The sequence below is a fragment of the Schistocerca piceifrons genome, chromosome 7 (genome assembly GCF_021461385.2).
Source record: "Schistocerca piceifrons isolate TAMUIC-IGC-003096 chromosome 7, iqSchPice1.1, whole genome shotgun sequence".
Lineage (NCBI taxonomy): Eukaryota > Metazoa > Arthropoda > Insecta > Orthoptera > Acrididae > Schistocerca > Schistocerca piceifrons.
In genome coordinates, this window is record NC_060144.1 from 135,244,519 (window position 1) to 135,272,210 (window position 27,692).

The following is a 27,692-nucleotide window of genomic DNA, read 5'->3' on the forward strand; positions in this document are numbered from 1 at the left end:
GACCGCATAGAAGAGCAAAGGTGGAGAAGCTCTTGTAACGAGAGGATATTCGGCAAATAGTCAGGTCTGCCCGTTGCCCCGACATAAATCCAATGTCAGCTACCGGTTGGGGGAATGGAACGCCCTGCCACTGAAACTTCATACCGAATTTGTGGCCAGCGTGGGGCACGTTGCCCAGCCGTCCGTGGTGATCAAACATCCTATTAAAAACATGCCGCTTTTTTACGGAGGGAAAGTAAATTTGAATGTCCATACCAGTATATGAACCCTTCTGTGCTTCTAAATATGAGTCAATTGTCGTAAGCAGCACATAACTTCGCTCGGTCAAACAACTGCGAGAATATTGCCATGCCAGTCGGTCTGTCCGATGTTGACATATTATTTGGTGCCGGATTTCTCTAATTCATAGCGCACAGGAGTAGCTAGTGTACAAGAAAAAAATGGCTTAAGAGGCGTCAATTGACGACTTTACCGCCTCGGTGTGTAGCTTGGAGCACTGACGCGGGAGGATTTGTGCAGGCTGTTGGAAAATGATCAGTGCTCATCATCTACTGAGGAACACAAGAGCACGTTGTAGCCACGAATTTGGCTGTCTGGAACATGTTAACGTCTGTTCCGAGAGTGGACGTTGTGCTAGTTCTCTTCACTTCTCATCCGAAAGAAGATTCGCAAATAATAAAATTCCAATTTTATAAAATTCATTAGTTTCCGCTCGACCTGCGAATTGCGTGTAACAGACACAGAAGGAGAGTGAGCTGACCATGTTGTGCCTCGAGAAGATACGGAGCACAGCTATACGTAGAAGAGCGCCTAGCTGCCTAGTACATAGGTTAAGGCTAGCATCTAACAGCGGGGGACCAGGAGAAGGCATATTTTATGCTAATGCCGTATGTCATCTAAGGAAATTTATTGGCGTTCGAGATGTGTCCATACAGCCAGTTCAGCAGTGGTATGTCAATTATGACGAAACAAACGTAAGGATAACACAACCCACAGTCCTCAAGCGGAGAACATTTCCGACCCGACGAGGGATCGAATCTGTGGCCCTTCGTTTAGCTGTTCGCCGCGCTGACCGTTCAGGTACCGAGGCGGACATACACTTCATTAGATCCCAATGCGGATGTATGGGGACTGACTGGTTGGTTGGTGGATTTGGAGGAGGGCACCAAATAGCGAGATTATCGGTCCCATCGGATTGGGAAAGAATGGGGAATGAATTCGGGCGTGCCCTTTGAAAGGAACCATCCCGGCATCTGCCCGAAGCGATTTAGGGAAATCACGGAAAACACAAATCAGGATGGCGGGACACGGGTTTGAACCGTCGTCCTCCCGAATGCGAATTCAATCTGCTAACCACTGCACTACCTCGCTCGGTATATAAGCAGACACACGGCGCAGACACACGGCTCCACTCAGCAGTTGGTATCGACACCATATCAACAGGACTGTGTCTCTAGTCGGTTCCAAGAAGAGGAAACTGGACAAAAAAATGGCTCTGAGCACTATGGGACTTAACTTCTGAGGTCATCAGTCCCCTAGAACTTAGAACTATTTAAACCTAACTGGACATCAAACATCCATGCCCGAGGCAGGATTCGAACCTGCGACCGTAGCGGTCGCGCGGTTCCAAACTGTAGCGCCTAGAACCGCTCGGCAACTCCGGCCGGCGAAACTGGACATTCTACAAGAAATCGTAGTTCTCCTTCACTGGTTTCAGGACTAAATAACAGTTAAAGACAGATCAGTACAAGTGAACATTGGATTATTGCAACAAATTATCTTCATGCTACAGTTAAGTGTTACATAGTTTCTGTTAATAAACGATTGTAAATAGTTCCTAATCTGTATTGCTGTCTTTGGCCAAAGATGTTGTCTAACCCTATTTCGTCATATGACATGGCTGTATAGTTGCTGTGTGCAAACAAGACACTTAGCATCTACTTTCGGTAACAAGCGGTTCATTTCCTGCCACCTTGTTACCTTTGACACCAAGTGTACTTGGTGAATACAACACTTTTATTTTATTTTTTAGCATTTGACTTGTGTCTCAGTGGTACAAGGCTGTAGAACCCATGATTAAAAGAATTTTAAAAAGTCGACGTAATACAGAGTTGAACTATGGAGAAAGACAAACGTCATCTGGTTCACACTGCTTGTTTATTCGAATCACCGGTTTCGATCTTTTTTACAGATCATCCTCAGATCCCATATTTGATTACCGCCGGCCGTGGTGACCTAGCGGTTCTAGGCGCAACAGTCTGGAACGGCGCGACCGCTACGGTCGCAGGTTCGAATCCTGCCTCGAGCATGGATGTGTGTGATGTCCTTAGGTCAGTTAGGTTTAAGTAGTTCTAAGTCTAGGGGCTGATGACCGCAGAAGTTAAGTCCCATAGTGCTCAGAGCCATTTGATTACCCTGTAGTGCATTTCGTTATACCAGGGCGAAGATTCTGTTAAAACCGTTATACAGAATAAACAAACATAGTGACCTAACTAACCTAAGGACATCATACACATCCATGCCCGAGGCAGGATTCGAACCTGCGACCGTAGCGATCGCTCGGCTCCAGACTGTAGCACCTAGAACCGCACGGCCACTCCGGCCGGCGGCATATTTCTTTCTTCATTATATTAAAAGTGGTTACTATGTCCCCCGACGTCAGGTCTTCGATTACGGAACGTTGAATTGTGACATTCCAGGTTGCACAAACAATGAGACGAAGTGGCGTAGTGGTTAAGAGACTACATTAGCATTCTCGACGTGTAGGAGTCTAATCCCATTGCAGTGATACAGTTTACGTTTGCCTTGGGTTCCCTAATTAGCTTCAGGCAAATTCTTTTGAAAAGGAGACGGCTGAATTCATTCTCCTTCCTTTCTGATTGCATCTGTGTTCCGTCTCCATTGACCTAGTCGTCGACCGAGTTTTAAACCCTGCCGTTTAATTTCAGAAGTTTTGCCCCGATAGCTGGAAGAATTTGTATGTTATAAACGATCAGCGCATGGCGGAGTGAGAACCGCTGGGTGCCCGTGAACTGGGTGCGCGCGGCGGCAGTCAGCTGGTAGCAGCGGTTGTTTGCCGACGGCTCAGCGGGTCTGGCAGAGCGCCGCCTGGGGAGTCCTCACTCAACACTCGAGGACCCTACACACACTCCAGCTCGATTCCAGATGCCGAGGCGGCAGCGATGCTGCAACAGGGCCCCGCGTACTGCCGACCCATACTGTGTCCAATGCGCCCCGTGTACTTTCCGCTTCGGCGCTGCACTGTTCCCACGACATTCTGTTGCCTGTTGCACTTGGTCGGTCAATACAGGGACGGTTAACCCTCGATGACGCTGGAGTTGTCCCGTGTTCGATTGGAGACAGATCTGGTGATCGAGCAGGGCAAGGCAACATGTCGACAAACTATACAGCATATTGGGTTGCTACAGCTGTGTGTGAGCGTTCTACTGTTCGGAAACACCCTCTGGAATGCTGTTCATGAATGGCAGCACAAGAGATGGTATTATTAAATTGTTCCCATCCCGTTTCTTTGTACCTCACTGGAGCCTCCTTCCCGCTTCTGTAAATTCCGCGTTGAGCAAAGCTGCATTCGACTACATGCTACTTTACACGATGGCGCTGTACTGCTATAAAAACGACTTTCTGATTGAGGTTCCAGGGAGTCGAGTGGTAGGAGCCAGGCGTTAGCAAATCGCAGCTGTTTGTAGGACTCCTTGTGCTCGCTGTGTAGCCTGTTCTGCTGGCACAAGCAGCAGAGGCTTCCTCCAGGCAACGCAGTGGGAGGGGGCCAGGCGTGGCAGCCCCCATGGGACATACACTACTGGCCATAAAAATTGCTGCACCAAAAAGAAATGCAGATGACAAACACATATTCATTGGACAAATATATTATACTAGAACTGACATGTGATTAGATTTTCACGCAATTTGGGTGCATAGATCCTGACAAATCAGTACCCAGAACAACTATCTCTGGCCGTAATGGCCTTGATACGCCTGGGCATGGAGTCAAACAGAGCTTGGTTGGCGTGTACAGGTACAGCTGCCCATGCAGCTTCAACACGATACCACAGTTCATCAAGAGTAGTGACTGGCGTATTGCGACCATCCAGTTACTCGGCCACCATTGACCAGACGTTTTCAGTTGGTGAGAGATCTGGAAAATGCGCTGGCCAGGGCAGCAGTTGAACGTTTTCTGTATCCAGAAAGGCCCGTACAGGACCTGCAACATACGATCGCGCATTATCCTGCTGAAATGTAGAATTTCGCAAGGATCGAATGAAGGCTAGAGCCACGGGTCGTAACACATGTGAAATGTAACGTCCACTGTTCAAAGTACCGTCAATGCGAACAAGAGGTGACCGAGACGTGTAACCAGTGGTACACCATACCATCACGCCGGGTGATACGCCAGTATGGCGATGACGAATACACGCTTCCAACGTGCGTTCACCGCGATGTCGCTTAACACGGATGCGACCATCATGATGCTGTAAACAGAACCAGGATTCATCCGAAAAAAATGACGTTTTGCCATTCGTGCACCCAGGTTCGTCGTTGAGTACACCATCGCAGGCGCTCCTGTCTCTGATGCAGCGTCAAGGGTAACCGCAGCCATGGTCTCCGAGCTGATAGTCCATGCTGCTGCAAACGTCGTCGAACTGTTCGTGCAGATCATTATTGTTTTGCAAACGTCCCCATCTGTTGACTCAGGGATCGTGACGTGGCTGCACGATCCGTTCCAGCCATGCAGATAAGGTGCCTGTCATCTCGACTGCTAGTGACACGAGGCCGTTGGGATCTAGCATGGCGTTCCGTATTGCCCTCCTGAACCCACCGATTCCATATTCTGCTAACAGTCATTGGATCTCGATCAACGCGAGCAGCAATGCAGCGATACGATAAACCGCAATCGCGATAGGCTACAATCCGACCTTAATCAAAGTCGGAAACCTGATGGTACGCATTTCTCCTCCTTACACGGGGCATCACAACATCGTTTCACCAGGCAACGCCGGTCAACTGCTGTTTGTGTATGAGAAATCGGTTGGAAACTTTCCTCATGTCAGCACGTTTTAGGTGTCGCCACCGGCGCCAGCCTTGTGTGAATGCTCTGAAAAGCTAAACATTTGCATATCACAGCATATTCTTCCTGTCGGCTAAATTTGGCGTCTGTAGCACATCATCTTCGTGGTGTAGCAATTTTAATGGCCAGTAGTGTACGTATATATACACCGAGCGTGCCGGCAGATACTTGCAGTTTCATTTTGGCAGTTTGTTCCTGGAGTCAGCCCAGACAAATACTGGCCATCACGTCTTTCATCCGAAGACCATTGTGATGGAAAGCGTCAGTTTGTTTACCATTACAGCCAAAATTATTTTTAAAGTGCAATTTTACAAGTCCATTTCACAGTGCGGTCTCAAATTACACTGTTCTACAAAGAAAAACCTTTTTTTCTATTTCAGAAAATAGTGTTGTGATCCTAGTTGTATTTTGAGTGCTGAATTGAAAACTGTTTTTGGTTTTTTTCTGTCAGGGATAGTTTATGAGTAATCGCAATTTTATTTCTCTTTTCAGTTTCTGATATAGTGCAGCGAACGTGAGGTGAAATTCGACAAAGAAATGCACATCTTTATGATGTTATAAGTTCATCACATTAATGGAGGGTGGGATCTAACATATAACACAGTAACCTTTGTGTATACACTTTGAAGCATTTATTTGACATGAGAAATTACAGAAAATTGACAAGCAATGAGCCACTGCCTTGTAATGCACATCACTTTTTTCTCTTGTATTGTGAGTCTTTCTTCTCTCGAATGATATTCCAGCAATAATCTGCTAACATAGAAGGTACCCACTTCCCTTCATAGCGCCTTTCTATGGTAAAAATGTCTTTATGGAATCTTTCCCCATGTTCATCCGATACGTCACTACAACTCTCTGTGAAGTAGTCCAGGGGAGAGTCCATCATATGTACCTTCAAAGACATATTGCACCCCACGTCCTGATATGCTTTGATCATATCCTTCACCATTGCTTTGTAGTTAGTAGCTCTTCTTCTTCCGAGGAAGTTTTCCGACACCATCTTGAAACAGTTCCATGCGGTTTTTTCTTTATCAGTTAAACATGCTTCAAAATTTGCATCTTTCTGCAGCTCCCTGATTTGTGGGCCCACAAATACACCTTCCTTTATTTTTGCAGCTGAAAGACTGGGGAATTTGGTAGCTAGATATGCAAACCCACAGCCTGTTGGATCCATGGCCTTCACGAATTGTTTCATCAGACCAAGTTTGATGTGAACCGGTGGAAGTAGTATATATTCAGGAGATACCAGACTTTCACGTTGCACATTCTTTTCGCCAACTTTCCATCTTCGCCTAGGCCATTTCTTTTTCACGTAGTGAGAATTTCGGTCTCGACTATCCCACTCGCAAAGAAAAGAGGCATACTTTGTGTAGCCTTGTTGCATTCCCGGTACCATAGCAATTACCTTGAAATCTGCACATATTTTCCATTTGTGTTCATTGTATTTTAATGAATTTAGCATCCTTTGTACGAATTCGTAATTGTCTTTTGTCAAACTAGCGTAAGCTACTGGAACAGAGGGTATTTTATTTCCGTTATGGAGAAAAACACCCTTCAGACTTGTTTTCGATGCATCTATGAAAAGTCTCGACTCCTGTGAAATATAAGTGAAGTTCAGCACTTTCATCAGGCCAGCAACGTCACTGCAAAATGTCAGTGCTTCGTCAGTTGAAAAATAAGAAATAAAGGCATGTTCTCTGTGCCTGAACACACTGATTTTAGTACTTTGGTGCAGCAGATTATACTCTTGTAGTCTTGAACCAAGCAGCTGCGCCTTTTGTTTACTTAGCCCTAGATCACGTACTAAATCATTTAAATCTGCCTTTGTTAACAAATGTGGCGATGACTCACTTGTGCAGTGATATAGAGAATCATCATCTGTGATTTCTTCAGTACTACTTATTTCACTGTCACTCGGAATTTGACCTCGAGCTCTTGAAGGTACTGGAAGGTTGTCGGAATGCTGCACTGGCATTCTCGCTGAAGGCAGATCTGGGTAAACAATGTGCCTCTTCGACTTTTTGTTTGTAAAACCCTGAATTTTGTTAGACAGAAATAACAATCCGTAACATGGTCCTTAGGCTCCCTCCACACCATGGGAACAGCAAACAACGCCACATTCTCTTTACCTTTCCACCACTGAATTAGTTTGCAGTAACATGTAGCACAACAGAAATGTGGTGCCCATTCTTTATCTTGGTCTCCTACCTCTATTCCAAAGTAATGTTTGTATGCTTTCTTTATGACTGAAGAAATTTTCTTCCTATTTCTGGCAAAAGTGAACTTCCCACAGATGTAGCAGGAGTTGTCCGGCTTATATCGACATCCACGACGACGTGGCATTTCTGCAAATTTAAAAATACCACTTTGGTAATACACTTGTATTAAATAGTAGGGAAGTAGAGGAACGCTGATGTGTAATAACAAGCAGTCGTTTTACCTTCAGCACCAGGCTCAATCAGTTTACGCACAGGAACTAAAAAATTCAACCGTGCTCGGAAATATGACAGACAGTCACTTGTCAGCCAGAACACCCACTCGTTAAGACTGACACAAATTGCGGCTAACACCACTGTTGTAAACTCGATACGCCTGCCCCTAGGAGGCGTGAAGCTTTACTGCCGAGGCAGCGACCGGCTGTCACCATTCCAGTTAATGAGATGTTTCAGGTGGTCTTAATGACATAGGTGTGGCGGGGGATAACCTAATGATGTCTGATTCTTCCCACCTGCTGTTGCACAATAAATTATCACGTTCTATCACTACTGGATACGGCAACATACCCGTATTTCTCTATAACGTTTCTGTGTTTGCCATGAATTGTGAATATACATAAATATACATACTACATAAAAAGTATCCCTGACAACGATATTTTGTTTACATATTTGAATTTCCCACGGAAAAATGGTCTAGAAGCACATACTTTAATATCAGAAATAGAACCCATGTCGAACAGTGTTATTCTCCTGCAACATTCATTTTATCGATTTGTATTAACACGAACAGTGAAACAAGAAGAATAACTAATACTCGTTAACACATACGGATAAAACGAATATTGCACTAGACTAATTTGGTCATGCACTATCAAATCGGCACATAAAATTCTATGCTAAAAATCATTTTGTTTACAACGGGAAACAAAGCGATGCTTTCCATCGAAACTGGGGGTAGCATGAAGGACACGATGAACTAGGGTGACTCAGCTGCTCCTGCCTGTAGGGTTCTTTGCAACCCATAACGCCTTCAAATGCCATGAACAAGGCTTTCATATTTTCTTGCTCACTGCATACAAAGTTTTAGTCTTCCCGAAAAGTGATTACAGTCCTTATAAAAATCTCCTGTTCATTTTCTCTGTAGGACAAATAGGTTGCGCGTTGCGAGCGAGTAAATATGAACATCTCCGGAGTGGCTTTCTAAGGCGTTGCGGGTTGCATACAACTCATAGGTACGGGCAGATGAATCATCCTGCATATATAGGGTGGTCCACTGATCGTGACCGGACCAAATATCTCACGAAATAAGCATCAAACGAAAAACTACAAAGAACGAAACTTGTCTAGCTTGAAGGGGGAAACCAGATGGCGCTATGGTTGGCCCGCTAGATGGCGCTGCCATAGGTCAAACGGGTATCAGCTGCGTTTTTTAAAAAATAGGGACCCCCACTTTTTATTACATATTCGTGTAGTACGTAAAGAAATATGAATGTTTTAGTTGGAACACTTTTTTCGCTTTTTGATAGATGGCGCTGTAATAGTCACAAACATATAGCTCACAATTTTAGACGAACAGGTAGTAACAGGTAGATTTTTTAAATTAAAATACAGAACATAGGTACGTTTGAACATTTTATTTCGGTTGTTCCAATGTGATACATGTACGTTTGTGAACTTCAGCATAATATGCAGTATTGGGCAATGGAAAATCCACTATGGCTGCGACAAGTGGAACATCAGAGGCCTTGGCGGGTTAATGTATGGTGCGCATTGTGGGAGGAAGGATAATTTGCTCCATTTTATCGATGACAATCTAAATGGTGCAATGTATGCTGATTTCCTACGTAATGTTCTACCGATGTTACTACAAGATGTTTCACTACATGACAGAATGGCGGTGTACTTCCAACATGATGGATGTCCAGCACATAGCTGGCGTGCGGTTGAATCGGTATTGAATAGCATATTTCATGACAGGTGGATTGGTCGTCGAAGCACCATACCATGGCCCGCACATCCATCCGATCTAACTTCCTTGGATTTCTTTCTGTGGGGAAAGTTGAAGGATATCTGCTATCGTGATCCACCGACAACGCCTGACAACATGCGTCAGCGCATTGTCAATGCATGTGCGAACATTACGGAAGGCGAACTACTCGCTGTTGAGAGGAATGTCGTTACACGTATTCCAAATGCATTGAGGTTGACGGACATCATTTTGAGCATTTATTGCATTAATGTGGTATTTACAGGTAATCACGCTGTAACAGCATGCGTTCTCAGAAATGTTAAGTTAAAAAAGGTACATGTATCAGATTGGAACAACCGAAATAAAATGTTGAAACGTACCTATTTTCTGTATTTTAATTTAAAAAACCTACCTGTTACCAACTGTTCGTCTAAAATTGTGAGCTATATGTTTGTGACTATTACAGCGCCATCTATCACAAAGCGAATGAGTGGTCCAACTAAACCGTTCATATTTCTTTACGTACTACGCGAATATGTAATAATAAATGGGGGTTCCTATTTAAAAAAAAAAAGCAGTTGATATCCGTTTGATCTATGGCAGTGCCATCTAGCGGGCCAACCATAGCGCCATCTGGTTTCCACCTTAAAGCTAGACGAGTTTCGTTGTTTGTAGTTTTTTCGTTTGATGTTTATCTCGTGAGATATTTGGCCCAGTCACTATCAATGGAAACGGCTGAGTCTGTAAACTATTCGCGTGCTACTACTGTCACATTAATGTGACCACTTCCTGTGTTCCACGTCAAACGGCAGGTGGCAGCATTAGCAGTGGAGGGTATACAAAGCGTGTGGGGATATGTGGAAAACGTGCAGTCATTGTCATAATGCGGAAACAGAGTGATTTATCTGAGATCCGTAAGGTCAGGATCTCTTTGGCTTTTGGGCCAAGGGCGGAAGCATTTCCTGAAACGGCTGAGTCTGTAAACTATTCGCGTGCTACTACTGTCATTAAAGTATACCGTGCATGGCAAACTGGCGCTATCCAGAACCGGCGTCGAGCCTACTGTGACGCTCCGTGTGCCATAGATGACAGGAATGAACGACGGCTGCGGTGATGTCTGTGGTCGATGGTGAGTGTCCATCGGAGGTGAGGGTATCATCTGGAGTACCCCAGGGAAGTGTGGTAGGCCCGCTGTTGTTTTCTATCTACATAAATGATCTTTTGGATAGCGTGGATAGCAATGTGCGGCTGGTTGCTGATGATGCTGTGGTGTACGGGAAGGTGTCGTCGTTGAGTGGCTGTAGGAGGGTACAAGATGACTTGGAGACGATTTGTGATTGGTGTAAAGAATGGCAGCTAACTCTAAATATAGATAAATGTAAATTAATGCAGATGAATAGGAAAAAGAATCCTGTAACGTTTGAATACTCCATTAGTAGTGTAGCGCTTGACACAGTCACGTCGATTAAATATTTGGGCATAACATTGCAGAGCGATATGAAGTGGGACAAGCATGTAATGGCAGTTCGTTGGTAGAATTTTGGGAAGATGTGGTTCATCTGTAAAGGAGACCGCTTATAAAACAGTAATACGGAGTGTTCTTGAGTACTGCTCGAGCGTTTGGGATCCCTATGAGTTCGGATTGAGGGAGGACAGGCGGGCTGCTAGATTTGTTACTGGTAGGTTTGATCATCACGCGAATGTTACGGAAATGCTTCAGGAACTCGGGTGGGAGTTTCTAGAGGAAAGGAGGCGTTCTTTTCGTGAATCGCTAATGAGGAAATTTAGAGATCCAGCATTTGAGGCTGGGTGCAGTACAATTTTACTGCCGCCAACTTACATTTCGCGGAAAGGCCACAAAGATAAGATAAGAGAGATTGGGGCTCGTACAGCGGCATATAGGCAGTCATTTTCCCCTCGTTCTGTTTGGGAGTGGAACAGGGAGAGAAGATGCTAGTTGTGGTACGAGGTACCCTCCGCCACGAATCGTATGGTGGATTGCGGAGTATGTATGTCGATGTAGATGTAGACGTATAACTGTTCAGCAGCTGACCACCCAGATCAACCGAGAAGCTAACATAAGTGTTTCCTCAATGACGGCTCAGCGAAAGTTGCTGCGTGTTAGCAACCGCAGCAGGTGCCTGGGTCATGCACTCATGCTGACTGGTGTTCATTAGTGACGAGAGTTTGAAATTGCTCGTCAATAACGCAGCTGGACGTCCATTGAGTGGCGAGAGGTGGCCTTTGTAGATGAATCACATTTTATGCTGCATCGGACAGATATCTTTTGGTGCGTATGGCCCTTCAACAATAGTCGTAATTGCCCAGGCCGGAGGAGGAAGCGTTATGGTCTGGGGCATGTTTTTGTGGCATTCCGTAGGTGATCGCGTTGTTGTGGAGGGCACAGTGGATCAACGCAGTTATGCATCTATCCTTGGGAACCACTTTCACACTCACACACAGGGTTATTGTGCGGTTCGGCCTCCGGTGGACCACTCCAAGCAACGTCTCACACCAGACGAATGTAGCCCCTATGTTTGCGTGGTAGAGTAATGGTGGTGTACGCGTACGTGGAGAAATTGTTTGCGCAACGATCGCCGACATCGTGTAATTGATGCAGAATAAGGGGAACCAGCCCGCATTCGCCGAGGCAGATGGAAAACCGCCTAAAAACCATCCACAGACTGCCCAGTTCACCGGACGTCGACACAAATCCGCCACGCGGATTCGTGCCGGGGACCAGGCGCTCCTTCCCGCCCGGAAAGCCGTGCGTTAGACCGCACGGCCAACCGGGCGGGCGAGGTTACTATACTCCCCTGGCCATCAAACTCGATCGGGCTGTTCGCACTCTGAATCCTCAACCGAGTCGGCCACGGCACTGGAATCGGCAAAACTCCACACATCCGTGTGGGTATCTTTCAGAACGTCATTGAATCTCTTCCCGTGCGTCTCCGCTGCGAAAGATGGTTATTCAGGCTTGTGACAGGTGGTCACATTAATGTCAGTGGACCGTGTGTATTTCGCGGAAGTCACTGTCGAAAGTGACGCTGCCAGCTCGGTTCAATTTTAGCCTATGCCCTAGTAGACACGTATGGTTCGATGTTAGGTGTCGTGTCGGCAGCTTGTCAACAAAGTTAAGTATGAAGTGAGGAACGGAACAAATTGTTCGCTTCTCGGACACGTGCGAGGGGCGTTTGAAAAGTTCATTCAAAAATAAAAACTACTTACGTGTTTGGGGTAAACATTTTTTATTTTTCGACATAGTCTCCTTTTAGGCTTACACACTTCGTCCAACGCTGTTCTAATTTGTTGATCCCTTCCGAATAATAGGAATTGTCCAAGTCTGCAAAATAGCTATTTGTTGCTGCAATCACCTCCTCGTTTGAATAAAATCTTTGTCCCGCCAGCCATTTCTTCAAATTGAGGAGCAAATAGTAGTCCGAGGGAGCCAAGTCTGCAGAATAGGGGGGATGTGAAACGAGTTGGAATCCTATTTCCATTAATTTTGTGACCACAACTGCTGAGGTGTATGTGTGTGCTGGAGCACTGTCGTGATGGGAAAGGACATTTTTGCTGTCCAACGACGTTTTTCTTGCAGCTCGGTTTTTAAACGGTCCAATAACGATTAATAATATGCACCTGTAATAGTTTTACCCTTTCCAGATAGTCGATAGGGATTATCCCTTGCGAATCCCAAAAGACAGTCGCCATAACCTTTACGGCCGAAGAAATGGTCTTCGCCTTTTTTGGTGCAGATTCTCCCTTGGTAACCCATTGTTTAGATTGTTCTTTGGTCTCAGGAGTATAGTAATGTATCCATGTTTCATCCACAGTGACGAAACGACGCTTAAAGTCCTGCGGATTCTTCCTGAACAGCTGCAAACCATCCTTGCAACACTTCACACGATTCCGTTTTTGGTCAAGAGTGAGCAATCGCGGAACCCATGTTGCGGATAGTTTTCTCATGTCCAAATGTTTGTACAAAATAGTATGTACCCGTTCATTCGATATGCCCACAGCAGTAGCAATCTCACGCAACTTAACTCTTCTGTCATCCATCACCACAGATTTTATCAATGATTTCTGGAGTCGTAACCTCCACAGGCCGTCCAGAACGTTCAGCATCACTTGTGCCCATATGGCCACTCCGAAAATTTTGAAACCACTTATAAGCTGTTCTAATCGAAGGGGCAGAGTCACCGTAACGTTTATCAAGCTTCTCTTTGGTCTCCTGAGGCGTTTTGCCTTTCATGAAGTAATGTTTAACCACCACACGAAATTCTTTTTCGTCCATTTTTTAACAATCACTCGACTTCCCTGATTCACACGAATGCCAAACATAAAGAAGTAGACCAATATGGCTGAAACTTGGTGTGCGTTCTTGCCGAAGATGCTACTAACTAAACATGACCTCGATACGCGCCGGTGGTACTATCTCTCGGACTTTTTACGGACTTTTCAAATGCCACTCGTATGCTATGCACAGGTGTTTGCGGGAATTGTTACCTTAAATAAAGGAAGATTAGAGTTTAGCGTCCCGTAGAGAGCGTTATCATTAGAGACGGATCACAAGCTCGGTTTGTAAAAGGATAGGGAAGGAAATCGGCCGTGTTGTGTTCAAAGGAATCATCCCGGAATTTTCCTGGAGTAATTTAGGGAAAACATGGAAAATCTAAATCTGAATGGCCAGACAGGGGATTCGGACCGTCGTCCTCCCGAATTCGGGTTGAGCGTGCTAATCACTAAGTCACATCGCACGGTTTCAACTATGTTGACTACAAAAACAAACAGCTACGTGCTGCTGTACTAGAGGCCGTCCAATGCGATCTCAACGTTGATGGACCAAAGATGTCTGAGATGCAGTCTAAAATTCATTCCATTAGAAACACATGCACAAATGAATTACGAAAATCTACTACAAGTAAACCGTTTGGCTGTGGAACAGACATCATCTAACAGGAGGAAATGCTATGTAGGTTTAGTAAGCTCAATACTTTATTCATTTATCTGATGTCGCAGCAGTGCAAATGGTAGTCAAGACATCACAAAAAACTGGAACGAAGTTGGCAGCTGTTGCCTTTGAAACACGGAATACAGAGTGTTTCACAGTGTTTTGACGATTTCAAATGTGAATAACGCACGCAAAAAACAAGATATAGAGGCGGTGGTGCTGTATATTACTAGTTTCATCCCATATACAAATTCATAATTACATCGTACTGGTCGAAGCAACATCGTGCGTTGTACGGCGTATCCGTCGTGCGCGTGCAGGCATTTCAGGATTCGGTTGCGGTATCCAATTCCTTCTCGTGGAACGAGATTGAACTGGTTAAGAAACTTCAGTGCAACTGCCAATGCATTGAATCGAAAGGGAGGCGGACCTCGGAAAATCGTCCAAGCGCGCTTGTGTTGAATGGCCGGATCACTCGCCTGATTTAACAGCGCCAGACTTTTACCTATCGGGTTGTTCGAAAGCGAGAGTGTAGACTGACCGGTCGAGAAACTTGCAACAGTTAAAAGATCGAATTCGCGACGAAATTTCCAGAATTCCTCCAGCAGTTACGAAAGATGGTTCAAATCCCTCGAGTATTGTGTAGTCCCGAATGGCCATCATTTGTCCGATGCATTTCATAAATAAACTTGAATGAATGTTGTACCTTGTGTAAAATGTTCAACTTTGTTTCACGATCAGTTTGTGTGTTATTCAAATTTGAAATCGTCAAAACAGCGCGGAACACCCTGTAGAGAGTGCAGGGTCGAATACGTATCGCCATTTGACGCAAAAACACAATGAGAGCTGTAGTTTCAGTTCGGATGACAATGCTTCAGCATTATAGTATCATTATTCCTTATCTGGTCTTGCAAAACAATTTCTTTCAAGAAGGTCGCTGAGCAGCTCAGGTGAGGTATTTCCAATCACGAATCCAAACACATCTCGTGTAACTTTTGTGGTGCAGCGACTTTCTGCAGAAAAGCACTAACTCTGTCGGTACTCGTTCAGCGGCCAAACCTTTCGTTTCAGACACATCTCCGGCACACACAAAACGACGTAACTGGCACTGGTGTCGCTGTTTCCACACTCATATGCGAAACCATTTTTGCGAAACTGGTTTCACGAACGTGTTTCACAACCTAATGTCGTCATGTGAACTAGCTGCTCGCACACAGCCTTGCCGGCTGACACTTTATACTTTGTAGCTGCACAGTACTGGTCTCTTCGCCGCTGGGATCCGCGAGAAGCGAGCATTAGGCTACAGCTGCTGCTTAAGAGGAGTTGGAACGCCCTATCCCGACAATGTTAAATTTAATGACTTGGCTTCCCTGTATTTCAGGAACAACTGTATCCATTGACATGAAACTTTTTCAGGACATTAAACTGTATGTTCTGAGTCTACAGAACTACAATAATTGCATTTCAGCCACTGCTTTTGGATTTTTTTAATTACACGGTTAAAATTTACTGTACTTCCTGTACGTTATCCTAAATAATTTTAATTGTACACAACATTATGTTCTTCTTTTAGTTCAGTAGACTCAGGATATGTATGTTATTACTCCCTGAAAATTTGAATACTCTACTCTGCTTCTGAGATTTGAGGAAAAATGCAACAGAAAACGTAAATTTTCAGGAACGGTTTCTAAAGTTTCAAAAGACTGTAACTCAATATATGCTTATTATTTTATTTTTAGTCACTCAGAAGCACCCTGCACCATACTGTATATCATCCTCTTGATCTTTTTCCAAGTTTTTTCTTCTTTCTGGACTCCTTAGTGGTCAACTGTGCTGCATACTCTGCTTGATCAATGCGAACCTTGTCCATCCGTTCAAGTTCTCTGATGCAGTTTGCTCCAGGATTAATTCCCATATGCTGTGGCATTTTCACCCTACCGATGTCGTCATCATTAAAAGCAATAACAGCATCACTGAGCCCCTATTTTAGTGTCTTCATTCCAACAAAAACATTTTTTGGTAAGCGAGTCCATATAAGATTGCGGAATGACTCATTGGGATTTTGAGTCTGACCACGCAGACACTTCTTCAGTAATTCAGGATTTGTCAGGTCTCTGTAAATATGTTTTATGATATCCATGACTGCTGCTGGGATGGAATGTTTATGGCTGTATGAACTGTTTGAGTACTAGGCATTGCTGTAGTTGCACCATGGATCAGGTCCAGGAGGGCAAAGGTGGTGTACTGGTTTTTCATCAGTTCGCAGTCTGTGGAAGAAGGTAGCCCCTACTGCCTGCTTCATTTTCAACAAATCCTCAGTATTATTTCTAATGGCCATCCCATAATACTGCTGTAGTTCATCAATCATTTTGTCTGTCAGCATGCCTCTTATGCTTTTGCCATCAGAAAGTTTCTTATCCCTCAAAACTTTGTTTCAACTTCCTCAACCTGGTACCCATCCTCTTCTGTACATGCCATGACATTTAACCTTTATAACACAGCAATCCACAGCCTTCTACATAAAAAAATTACCGATTTTATTAGATCTTGAAGTAATCACGTAAAATTTTTAACATTTTCAACCGATGTAGATTACATTAAAAAAAATACTTCCAATGTGAGTTTATAAGTGCTATATATATATCATTTTCTTCGGAAAATTGCAAATTTAATAATGAGATAAAAATCCTAATTTTTTTCCGTTCTAACTCCCCTTAACGCGTCGTAACATTCAAACAACAAAAATTCATAATCCATGTATATGTGATTCGTGAAAGCTAGTAATAGCGGGCAGACAGCATAATATAAAATTCAATTTAGTATGATTTGTGATAACAACGATATAATATACTGTAAAGCTCCGTAACACGCTTGCCAGGAGATCAGACGGAAAACGAAAGTTATCAGAGGGAACGAGCAGCAGAACTGCCTGTCGCAAATATAGGATTTTTGTTTGGATATGGTATGTATAGTGTAAAATTGTATTTCTGAGATTTCACCATACACCCCAATACTGGAGCCACAAAAGGACAAAACGTTCTGTCAGTCGTGTGGTACTCCCTCATCTCATTCCACATCAGAATTAGAGAAATCCATTTCACATCTGGAGCTGCCGTCTGCTACACTGATGATGAGCCAATAAGAACAGCATCCGTGTAGTCATCCAGTTCCCATGCATGCCCTTTCGACTGCACTGCACTTTTCACAACATCGTTTACTTTTTCTAATACACACGATTTTCGTCTTGTCTTACTTTGCTGTGTTGTTTTCTCCTTTCCGAGGACGCAATACACTCGACACAGAAATTTTTGTTAACTCAGTTGATATTTCTGCAATCTGCCGTATCGACAGCGACAGATTTTTGCCTCAAACCATCTCGAAGACATTAAGCGTTATCTGTTTACCAATGCTTTTTTACAGTTTTTCGTGCTTATGTTTCACTGCAGAACACGAAGCAATTTCCCGTAGTTTTACGGCAGATATCAAAGGGAAGACTGGCGGAACGGAGAAAGGTTATGTCCAGTGAGACTTGAAACAAGAAACACACAAGTTACAAATTTAACATGCTGATTGACGAACACAGTGGAGACTTTCAATGCTTTAGCGTATCTCATTCTGTCATTCACATGAGAATAGCTGATACCTAAGGACGTCCTACTTTCAACGCACATACGTACAGACGGCGCACGGCCATACTTCTGCCGTGGTAAGATTTGAAACTAACACCAGAGTCACGTGACAGAGGCCGAAATGTCGAGTTTTTTCACTACGCACTATGAGACATGGAGCTACGTAGTTTTTCTCATTTACAGATCAAATCAAGCATCGATTTTAACAACTGAACGATTTCTTACACATTTTACACATGTAGTAGTACGTTTAACCTAATTCCTCGGAAATTTTCAATATTAATGCGATGGTTATCGTTCTTAGTGTGGCCAGATGAAGCAGTGTATTACCAGTTCTTTTCACAAGCGATGGAATTACAGTTCTTGAGTGAATTTTTTATTGTTTCTCAGTGAGTGTAATTCATCGTTTTCAAAAGAGTGGAAAACGAATTATCAATTTGACGGGAAGCAATTAGTTTTCTGACGATTCCTTCCTGAGGAATATGTATTATCCTTTTATAAGATATGATTAAGTTTCTATTGATAATGTACGGTTTTTACACAAAATAAGCATTTATGTTTTATGACTTTTGCTTAATCCAGTACAAACACCGAAACACTATCACGGTAAGAAGCATAAGATACTAGAAAAGTTGATTATAAAGAAAACTTTTTTAGTGAATTAGATATTAACATTCTGTCGTGTGAAAATAATCGTCATTCATAGAGTTTTAATCTGAGGACTAATGTACGTCCTAACTGTCAACTCCAGGGAATAACTCTAGAAGGGTTTTGATGCGTATTTTCTGCACAGCTTTCTGTAGTCGTTTGGCTTGAAATTCTCCCTTTTCAAAGCAAGGGTCCTGGCATACTTTCGTACTTCCTCAGTGGGAAAACTGTAAACAGTTTTGAGAGGACGTTTTTATGAAGTTGAATAACGAACTGAAAAAGAAAGAAGCTTTAATTAATATTTTTTAATAAATGTCCGTGCAATTATTTACGAGACAAAGATGTAATGATCCTTGTTGTTCAGTTCATAATATTTAGACGATAATAAATACCTTCCAATAGAAGACCCTTCGTATCTCCTGAGAAACGTTGTCACCCGTTAGCATCAACCGGTAAAGTCACTGACTTAACCTTGAAAAATGTGTTCGGAAGTGTCTTTTGTATTCGTAAAACAAATTTACCCATGGAATGGTGCATTGCTTTCATTCACATATCTTTTGGTGCAACCAAACGGTACACAAGATTCCACCTTTGTAATAAAGAAACCTTTACTGAAAAAACTGATGAAGATTGAGACAATGAACAGTATTCCATAAGTCTTCTGGAAATGGATACTGCCACCATCATCTGATGGAGACGTTTGTTTCAATATAATGGCATAATGCGCGTTCTGTATCATCTGTATTCTAAAAGCGTCCCGAGGAAGCGTTCATTTACATTAGTTTAAACTTAGGATGAAGAGCGTACTAGATAGTCAGAGTCAACTTGCGCTGAGGGCGTGCTGCCGGTAATTAGAATGGATTTAGTACAGTCAGCTGCTGACGGGCGTTGATACGTATCATCGGGGACAGATGAAAATGTGTGCCCCGACCGGGACTCGAACCCGGGTTCTCCTGCTTAAAGGGCACATGCTCTATCCAGCTGAGCCACCGAGGACACAGAGGATAGTGCGACTGCAGGGACTATCTCGCGCACGCCTCCCTCGAGACCCACTTTCCCAACTTAATGTCCCGGCCCTTTTCACTCATTACTCGCGGCAGACAATCTTACCGAGTCCCGTAAGAGTTCGGGCAATGCGTGTGCATCCAGCACAGAAGAAGAAGGTCAATGGCCGCTTAGCCTTAACTGTATGAAAATGGTATCTGTTCTTTCGGACATGTCCGATGTATGGAAGTGGGCAGAGGGCTGCCACCGGGGACAGTAGTGCCCATCACCAAGGTCCCCACACTCCAGTGTTTGGGAGTGGTGTTCCATGGAAACATACGAGGTACAGCGGCGGATAATAACCGACGGCTACTGCGACAGATTCGCGCATTGTCCGATAGAACAGACACCATATCTATGTAAGTATATAGTTCTGGCAATACCGACCATGACCTCTTTCTTCTGTGCGGATGCACACATATGCCCCGAACTCTTACGAGTAATGAGTGTGTTGGGGTGGGACACTACGAATGTAGTGTGTGGACATACAAGGTGAGAATAAGGGTCTCGCGGGAGGCGTGCGCGAGATAGTCCCTGCTGTTGCACTATCCTCTGTGCCGTCGGTGGCTCAGATGGATAGAGCGTCTGCCATGTAAGCAGGAGATACCGGGTTCGAGTCCCGGTCGGGGCACACATTTCCACCTGTCCCCGTTGATATATATCAACGCCCGTCAGAAGCTGAAGGTATTAAATTCATTCTAATTTCGTTCTAGACGGCAGCAGGTCATCAATGGTGTCTGTTCTTTCGGGCATGTCCGAAAGAACAGACACCATATCTATATACACTCCTGGAAATGGAAAAAAGAACACATTGACACCGGTGTGTCAGACCCACCATACTTGCTCCGGACACTGCGAGAGGGCTGTACAAGCAATGATCACACGCACGGCACAGCAGACACACCAGGAACCGCGGTGTTGGCCGTCGAATGGCGCTAGCTGCGCAGCATTTGTGCACCGCCGCCGTCAGTGTCAGCCAGTTTGCCGTGGCATACGGAGCTCCATCGCAGTCTTTAACACTGGTAGCATGCCGCGACAGCGTGAACGTGAACCGTATGTGAGTTGACGGACTTTGAGCGAGGGCGTATAGTGGGCATGCGGGAGGCTGGGTGGACGTACCGTCGAATTGCTCAACACGTGGGGCGTGAGGTCTCCACAGTACATCGATGTTGTCGCCAGTGGTCGGCGGAAGGTGCACGCGCCCGTCGACCTGGGACGGGACCGCAGCGACGCACGGATGCACGCCAAGACCGTAGGATCCTACGCAGTGCCGTAGGGGACCGCACCGCCACTTCCCAGCAAATTAGGGACACTGTTGCTCCTGGGGTATTGGCGAGGACCATTCGCAACCGTCTCCATGAAGCTGGGCTACGGTCCCGCACACCGTTAGGCCGTCTTCCGCTCACGCCCCAACATCGTGCAGCCCGCCTCCAGTGGTGTCGCGACAGGCGTGAATGGAGGGACGAATGGAGACGTGTCGTCTTCAGCGATGAGAGTCGCTTCTGCCTTGGTGCCAATGATGGTCGTATGCGTGTTTGGCGCCGTGCAGGTGAGCGCCACAATCAGGACTGCATACGACCGAGGCACACAGGGCCAACACCCGGCATCATGGTGTGGGGAGCGATCTCCTACACTGGCCGTACACCACTGGTGATCGTCGAGGGAACACTGAATAGTGCACGGTACATCCAAACCGTCATCGAACCCATCGTTCTACCATTCCTAGACCGGCAAGGGAACTTGCTGTTCCAACAGGACAATGCACGTCCGCATGTATCCCGTGCCACCCAACGTGCTCTAGAAGGTGTAAGTCAACTACCCTGGCCAGCAAGATCTCCGGATCTGTCCCCCATTGAGCATGTTTGGGACTGGATGAAGCGTCGTCTCACGCGGTCTGCACGTCCAGCACGAACGCTGGTCCAACTGAGGCGCCAGGTGGAAATGGCATGGCAAGCCGTTCCACAGGACTACATCCAGCATCTCTACGATCGTCTCCATGGGAGAATAGCAGCCTGCATTGCTGCGAAAGGTGGATATACACTGTACTAGTGCCGACATTGTGCATGCTCTGTTGCCTGTGTCTATGTGCCTGTGGTTCTGTCAGTGTGATCATGTGATGTATCTGACCCCAGGAATGTGTCAATAAAGTTTCCCCTTCCTGGGACAATGAATTCACGGTGTTCTTATTTCAATTTCCAGGAGTGTATGTTGCCGGTAAGATGAGGTACATAACCTTAAGTGCAGTTATGTGGGTGGGCGAGAGGCCACGATCCCTTGTTAGTAGTATTGGGTAATGGCTTCAATGCAAGAAAATCTACCGACACCCACGAGAGTTAGGGTGCTGATAAGGTCTAGAAATGGCTTGGTTTCCTCAGTGTAAAACTCGCTTCGATATGAATAGGTGACACAGAGTTCACTGAAGGAAATAAGGCAGAAAATTAAATGGAGCATTTTCAGTTGAATTGCACAGTGTTTTTTTATTTTTATAAAGGACTGCATTATAAGATGAAAGATCAAATAAAAGATTTGTCCTTCACACGTTGTTCAAGCTGAAAAGTTAAAAGCTGTTGGATTCTTCGCTCAGGTACTCTGAAACGATATCGTAGACCATCTAAAGACACAGTCCAGAGATTTCCATTTTTCGTCACTTGTATTATCAGCGGTTTCTGTCTTTTCTACTATTTAAATGCCCACTTTCTTATAACGGTGTCAATCTCGGACATCAGTACCGTATTTCTGGTTGCAGGATCGCTAAGGGAACCAACAGAGACAAAAAACTGCCACTTACAGATACATACAGAGTGGAAATGTAAGCCGATGATTTCCCGTCGTTCCGAATGTACTCATGAATACTTCATATTTGCAGTGTTTGGCGCGGGCACTATTTGCAGACGCGATATTTACGGTGCGTACTTCGCAAGCACTCCCTTCTCAGTAAACTTATCTTGTCCCTGGAGTGCCGGGAAAAACGTAAACCCCGGATTTCGCATTCAAATTGCTTTTAGTGGCGTAGACGGGGGAACAAAGTTGGCGCGGAAGCGAACGCTTTTCCAGCACAATTCCGACAAGTAAGTTTTCCATTCTCCTTTTCTACTAACTGATTCTACGAGTTCGTCCCATTTCACATCGCTTCATAGTGTTACCCATAGATGTTTAACCCTTCTGTGACCATAATCTTTTTTTGTTTCGCTGAGTATCACTGGGGTCATATAGCCCCAAAGAAATTTGCACCAGATAAATTGGCGGTATTTCAATGAACTAACATAAAAACGTACATTACAGTTATTTAATAAAACAGTCATAATCGTAAATATTACGTTCGAGAAATAAAAAGAAACTTAGTAATTTTTGAGAACATTTCTCGTGGAGAACAGTGATTTTTCTTAAAACTATCTCGACCGCAAAAAGCCTTTATTTTTGTGGTTACCGATTTCGGTCAGTTATTGACTCTTCAGACCTCTTACCGTGATGGTAGGAGGTGGTGCAGAACGGAGCAGGCGTTACGAACTGGATACAGTTGATTCGTAGAAACAAAGTTATATATATTTTAAAAATAATAACTTTGGAAAGAAGGGAGATATGATGTTTCAATGTGTTTATGGGGTCATATTGATCCCTGTGGTACTAGAAAGGATACAACAATATCTGAGGCCAAAAACCCAAGCACTGGGCACAAAAATAAACGGGAAATAATATTTTCATTGTTGCAGGTGTTTCGCATTACAGTTGTTCAACGTAACATTCACCACAAAAGTTGAAGATGTTAACATTCATCATTTTATTTTACATTCAAGAAATAAAAAGAAATTTATATTGGATTCATATTGAACCCAGTAGTACTCAGTACAAAATCCACGAATAATTTTTTATCTGTTGTAAATGAAAAAATTAACTGAACATTATTGTTTACAATTGACTCAGAAAGAGAAAGTAATATTATTTTGGAAGTAAAAATTTTGGATACAAGGGCGACATATTTTCCAGTATGTTTATGGGAGCATATTGACCTTAATGGTACTAAGAGGATAAAGTTATCAGAGGCCCCAGGGGTTTTGTATAAGCGCTGTGTTGTTCTTCTCATATTTAAAAAGAGCCACCAGTCAGTACGAGATGGAATACTGTTCAGGTACATCTGAATTTCCTTTTCATTGGCGATATATCATGGTAAACAGTGAGGTTTTTGTGAAAAGCTCGCATGTAACTGTAGCCCAGCTGAAACATAGCGAATCTTCCCATGTTTGCGACGTGACAAGAGGTGTGTGTACTCCGCAAACAAAAAGGAGTTGAGCATAAATTGATAAAACATCAATCAGATCACAGACCCAGGGCCATTTAGCAGTTAAGAACCAAGCAGGGTACCCATGATACCCATTCAATTTTTTTTATGTCATTTCGTTGTCTCCGTAGAGCTGTATCATACGAGCAAGGAGAAAATGTTGTTTGGTGGCTGGTATTCTCTTTCAAATAACACAAACTGCACGAATAGATTAACTGGGTTCTTTATTCATAAAAATGGAAAATTTACTTAACTCCAAATATTCGTTGTGGTCACGGTAGCCTCTCTGCTGGTGAAGTACAAAGTCCGCTGTGCACACTTTTATGGTTGCTGTGTGCGGCCTGTCTCTGAGTTAGCGGAGGAGCTGACTGCTACTGCGATTCCCGCTGGACTACGATTGATGACACTGAAACTTCCAAAGTACTCCGTGCAACAGACTCGAACAGACTTTAACTAACTGACCCTCCGGTCCACGGCAGCTATCTGAATACTGGCGGCCGAGATTGGCGCGTTTCCTGCGAGTCTGTTTTTGGCCTCTGCCGATCCTCGCGTAACCTCTATGCCGCATGGTGTGCTGGCGCCAGCTTACACCAGCACAATTTTATTTCGATTTCTGTGAAAGTTAAACGGCGATTTGAACCTTCAACGTAATTTGTGAGAGAAAAGAAACGTCATGATTCCTGAAACACTGAGGAATCAAAATCTGGAAATGGTTTTTGGCTGCCATAATACAACTAGGAGTCCATGATTTACTCAGAATTATGACAACCGTTAAAAACAACTCAACTTTTTAAACAATTGTAGTTCTTGATGGCAGTGTAGGGATTCAGTGAGAATCGCCTTTCATATGGAACCCAGGCAGAAACCTCTGTGGGAGACATGGTGAGCCCCTCTGACTTAGTAGATAGGCTTTGGCCCCTGCCCTCCCACATAAATAGGAGTGGCTCTATTTTTGAAATGGGAAACATAGAGGAGTGTTGCGCCGATCGAACCATCAAATGTTCGGCCGAAGCCACATCCTGCCGCATTCAGTATAGCTTTGAACCGCACCAGCAGCTGCAGTTACGTCACCGTCGCCAACACGTCTTGCTATCGGCATTTACTGCCTCGCGGTCAGTAGCAGATTGGCTGTTAATTCCCTTGAACATATCAAGTATCTCGCACTATGACCGTAGATCAGCGTCGCCATCCTTGTGGTACGATTCACTTATTGTCACCCTAATCTGCTCACTTGTTTCACTACTCTCTCAGTCCGGCTTGATCGTAGTTTTCTGTACCTAACTATGGTTTCAATACATGTGCTCTACGCCCTTTATCATTGCGCAACATCAGTGAAGATTTCTCTCGGCAAAGTATTTGTGTTTTGCTTTATTCCGATTTCAGAATGTACAATCATGTTTGTTACTCCTTATTTCTTATTAGATTAGTGATATCCTACTAGCATTCCCAGTATCCAAACGAATCAGGACCCTCTTGCAAGTACGAACGTGTGCAAAACTTGAGGATGAAAGCAATTTTCACATGAATTGCCTCTGCCAAGCAACGTAGCTCTATGAAACTTGGACCATACGTAGAAAGAACTGCTACAGTACGGTACACATTAATGCATTGAAGTCACCACATTTTGTGATGGTCCCCTGAAGATTACAAACGGCGAGATGTGGTTCTTAATAGGGTGTATGTTCATCATGGACGGTAATGCATTCTTTGCAACGTAATCATCTACATCTACGTGATTACTCTGCTATTCACAATAAAGTGCCTGGCAGAGGGTTCAATGAACCACCTCCAAGCTGTCTCTCTCTACCGTTAGATTCTCGAACGACACGCGGAATAAACGAGCACTTAAAGTTTTCTATGCGCGCTCTGATTTCTCTTATTTTATCGTGATGATCATGGGTGCCAACAGAATGTTTTCGCAATCGGTGGAGAAAACTGGTGATTGAAATTTCATGAGAAAATCCCGTCGCAACGAAAAACGCCTTTGTTTTAATGATTACCACTCCAATTCACGTATCATGTCTGCGACACTATGTCTCCTATTTCGCGATAATACAAAACGAGCCGCCCTTTTTTGTGCTTTTTCGATTTCACCCGTCAGTCCCACCTGATGCGGTTCCTACACCGCACAGTAATACTCCAGAATACGGCGGACAAGCGTGGTGTAAGCAGTTTCTTTGGTAGACCTGTTGCACCTTCTAAGTGTTCTGCCAATGAATCGCAGTCTTTGGTTTCTTCTACCCACAATATTGTCTATGTGATCGCTCCAACTTAGGTTATTTGTAATTGTAATCCCTAACTATTTAGTTGAATTTGCAGCCTTCAAATTTATGTGACTTGTCGCGTAATCGCAATCTAGTGGATTTCTTTTAGTACTAATGTGAATAACTTCACACTTTTCTTTATTCAGGGTCAATTGCCACTTTTCGCACCATACACATATCTTATCTAAATCATTTTGCAATTCGTTTTGCTCATCTGAAGACGGTAAATGACAACATCATCTGCAAACAATCTAAGACGGCTCCTAAGATTGTCTCCTATATCGTTAATATAGATCAGGAACAATAGAGGCCTATAACACGTCCTTGTGGAACGCCGGACATTACTTCTGTTTTATTCGATGGCTTTCCGTCTATTACTACGAACCGTGACCTTCCTGACAGGAAATCACGAATCCAGTCACACAACTGAGGCGATACTCCGTAGGCACCCAGTTTGGTTAGAAGACGCTTGTGAGGAACGGTGTCGAAAGCCTTCTGGAAATCTAAAAATATGGAATCAATTTGACATCCCTGTCGATAGCACTTATTACTTCATGAGTATAAAGAGCTAGTTGTGATTCACAAGTACGATATTTTCTGAAACCGTGCTGACTATGTGTCAATAAATCGTTTTCTTCGAGGTACTTCATAATGTTCGAATACAGTATATGTTCCAAAACCTTACCGCAAATCGACGTTAGTGATATAGGCCTGTAATTCAGCGGATTACTCCTACTTTTCTTTTTGGGTATTGCTGTGACTTGAGCAACAGTCTTTAGGTACGGATCTTTCTGTGAGCGAGTGGTTGTATATAATTGCTAAATATGGAGCTATTATATCAGCATACTCTGAGAGGAACCTGACTGGTATACAATCTGGACTGGAGGCCTTGCCTTTATTAAGTGATTTAAGCTGCTTCGTTACTCCGAGGAACCGGCCTTTGGTGGCCGAGCGGTTCTAGGCGTTTCAGTCTGGAACCGCCCGACCGCTACGGTCGCAGGTTCGAATCCTACCTCGGGGATGGGTGTGTGTTGTCCTTAGGTTAGTTAGCTTTAAGTAGTTCTAAGTTCTAGGGGACTGATGACCTCAGATGTTAAGTCCCATAGTGCTCAGAGCCATTTGAACCATTTTTTTACTCCCAGGATGTCTACTTCTATGTTTCTCATCTTGGCAGTTGTTCGTGATTGGAATTCAGGAATATTTACTTCGTCTTCTTTGGTGAAGGAGTTTCGGAAAACTGTGTTTAATAACTCTGCTTTGGTGACACTGTCATCAGTGACTTCCTGTACGGGTCACAAGTTTGGGAAGGAATTCGCGTGGTTGGGCGTTCCATTCCTCCACTAGCGCGTTTGACAATTGTTGAATAGTCGTTGGTGCTTGTGGGCAGGCTGCAATAATCCCCGCCACACATCCCACAAGTTGTCGGTGACGTTTAATGCGGGGGAACGGGCACGCCAGTCTGCCGAATATCCTCTCGTTCGTGGACTTCCTCCATCTGTACTGTCTGAGGCTTTCACGCATTTACACCCATAAAAATGAAGTTACGGCCGAATGCACCACTGAGAAGACGCACATGGAGAAGGAGTACGGTGTAGCAATATTG

At 44.2% G+C, this 27,692-nt stretch overlaps 1 long non-coding RNA gene and 2 other non-coding genes across 3 annotated transcripts in view; 2 read left to right on the plus strand and 1 right to left on the minus strand.

Moving 5' to 3' along the window:
• The window catches only part of LOC124805289, a 341,331-nt gene that overhangs the window by 198,870 nt on the left and 114,769 nt on the right, over positions 1–27,692 (plus strand). The gene's annotated exons all lie outside the window — the stretch shown is intronic.
• On the minus strand, positions 19,428–19,501 carry Trnak-uuu. The gene has a single exon. It is a non-coding gene; the product is annotated as a tRNA-Lys (tRNA).
• Trnat-ugu lies at positions 20,106–20,180 on the plus strand. The gene has a single exon. It is a non-coding gene; the product is annotated as a tRNA-Thr (tRNA).